Below are 2923 nucleotides of genomic sequence, written 5' to 3'. Positions count from 1 at the left end.
AGAGAGAAAGATGAATAGTGCTGGGTGTGGTGGCGCACACCTGTAATCCCAGCACTTGGGAGGCTGAGGTAGGAGGATCTCTGTGAGTTTGAGACCAGCCTGGACTACATAGTGAGTTCCAGGTCGATCTCAACTACATAGTGAGACCCTGTCTCAAAAACAAACAAACAAAAAAACAAAACAAAACAAAAGAGAGAAAGATGAATCAGTTGACATCAAAAGGTTAATTATAATTAAAAATGCAGATTATGTAGTGGTATTAGGAGAAGAGAGAATTTCTAAATAGAAGTAACAGATAGGCTTCAGATTATTCCATAATCTAATAATAAATTGTATGAGTAAATTGGAAAAGATTCAACTATGCTGCCAATGTGACAAGAAATATTGAAGAATTAAGTCATTACACCACTGCACTATGCACTCCAATGACAAATTGATTAATAAGCATAGTGAAAGACTATTAAGGACTACTCACTGTACCACACACTTATAAAGCCCTGAAATTTCACAGCACAAAATGTGAGAGGTACATTATTTTCTCAAATGTGGCAACTGTTCTAAAATTTAACATGACATTAGGAATAACTTGAGATGTGAAGCTGCAAAATCTTTTCTAATAAAAAATAAATTTCAACTAACTATACTTGTTCTTAGCCAAAAGGCTGAGACACAATCAACTACTGTAAAGGCCAGCTTATTTATTTTTTACTTTATTAAAAATAATGTAATAGAATGTATATTTTATGTTAGTAGGTTTTTACATTAGTGTTTTATTTTTATGTTTATTTTTCATAATGGAAAAATAAATTATCGCATTCTCTTGTTGAAAAGCTTTTTGTTTTTCCTGGAGATAATAATTTTTCATTTGGTTCATTATCCATGTAACTTTTAAAGTTATTTCTAACCTCTCCAAGGAAACTTTTTGTTATTTTAATTTATTATTTCAATTTCAGTTTCTTTTTCTAATACATAAAAGCCAAAAATACATATTTATGGCATATCATGTGATATTTCTATATATGTATATACTGTATAATATTTATTTTTTATTTTGGGGGGAAATAGAAAGTTTGCTTTTAATTCATTAATTTTGATCATTTGGAAGTTTTACTATTTCATACACTCTGAATTGTAACTAAATAGAGGTTACTCACAGTTTTATTAAAATGTTAGGAAAAAATTCGTGACTCTTTGAATCAGCACAACTCAGAGACTAGAAGGTCCCATTTTAGATTTACATAGAGTAAGTTCTGACTTATGAACATCTGAGTTGTGGTCTTTCACAGATATGATAGGACCTCAGATTCTGAGCATTTGTAGTTGTGAACAAATTGCAGAAGTAGCTCACATATCTGCCAGACATCATCATGGTTGTGCTGATGTGTGGTTGCTGTATAGTGCAATTGGGTACAGTAGTAGAGTGCTCAGTTAGAGCCCAGCATGTCCAGAAACAAGAGAAAAAGCAATGATGAAATGAAGGGGACTGCTAGGGAGCACAAAGCAATAACCATGGAAACAAAAATGAAAACAATTGAGAGATTGGAATGAGGTGAAAAGATGGTAGACTTGCTTGTTCTTATAACATGAATCATTCAATCACTAGCATAATTCTAAAGATCGTGGAACTTGTGAAGTCTGCTAAATCAGTGATGATATCCAAAAAGTGTGGTAAAATGAGGGGGATGGAGTAACTTCTCAGAGTGTGGATGCAGGATCAGCATCAGTGTTGAGTCCCTTTCACCTTAATGCTTACTTGAGAAAAAGCTAAAAGCCTGTTTGAAGACTTGAAGAAAAAATGGGGTGAACCACATACATCTTTTTACTGCCACTCATGGATAGTTTAACAGATTCAAGGACAGAGCCAACCTTCACAATGTAAACTTATGTGGTGAGGCTGTGAATGCAGAGACCACAGGTGCCCAAGAATTTCCAGCAATACTTAGAGAAGTTATTGATGAAGGTGCTTATTTACTTCAACAGAGTTTTTAACACTGATGAGATAGGACTGTACTGGAAGAGAATACCAGAATGGAATTACATCAGTAAAGAGTGAATATTGGTGCCAGGCTTCAAAGCAGCAAAGGACAGACTTGCTCTATTGTCTGGTGGCAATGCTCCCAGTGATATGAAATTAAAGCTTCTCTTAGTTTACCATTCAGAGAACCCAATGTCCCTTAAAAACATATTCAAGGGCTCTCTACCTGTTGTGTGGAAGAGTAATTCCGAAGCCCAGGTTATATAAACCATTCTTCAAGATGGGGTTTTTTCACCACTTTGTCCAAGAGATACAGAAATTGTTTGGAGAAAGATACTCCAAACATTGTTCTTTTTACTGCTTGCCAATGCACCAGATCACCTTCAATTCACGGATGACTTTTACCCCAATGTCAAAGTGGTGCATCTGACACTGAATACTACATCCCTCACCCAACCTGTGCACCAAAGAATTATTTCTACTTTCAAGTAATATTATTTACATTATACTTTTGGTCAGGCAGTGAAGGCAATTGATGAAACAGGAATGACCTTGCAACAATTTTTGGAGGACGATAATATCTACGAGGCTATAAAAAACATCAACTTTGCTTGGCATGAGGTTTTGGCTGTCATCATGAATGGGGTTTGGAAGAACCTTTGCCTGCAATTTGTTCATGAAGTTCATGGACTTGAGAAGATGGTCAAGGAATCCAATGACATCTTCAATAACTTAGTGACCTTCAGCAAGAAGCAGGAGCTAGATCTTCAAAAGATGACTTCACTGAATTTCTTGTTGTACAACAAGAGTAGCTTACTAGTGAGGACCTAATGGAATTAGAGTCCTCGCAAAAAGAAGAAGAGAGCCAAGAGTAAGATGTAAATGAAGGCCCAAAGAGATTCACAGCACAGAAAACGGCAAGAGCATTTTCTTTTTTTTTTTTTTTTT

Source organism: Fukomys damarensis, unplaced genomic scaffold (genome assembly GCF_012274545.1).
Source record: "Fukomys damarensis isolate Sample0158 unplaced genomic scaffold, DMR_v1.0_HiC HiC_scaffold_15, whole genome shotgun sequence".
Lineage (NCBI taxonomy): Eukaryota > Metazoa > Chordata > Mammalia > Rodentia > Bathyergidae > Fukomys > Fukomys damarensis.
The sequence above is the reverse complement of the archived record's forward strand: the minus strand, read 5'-3'. Positions refer to the sequence as shown.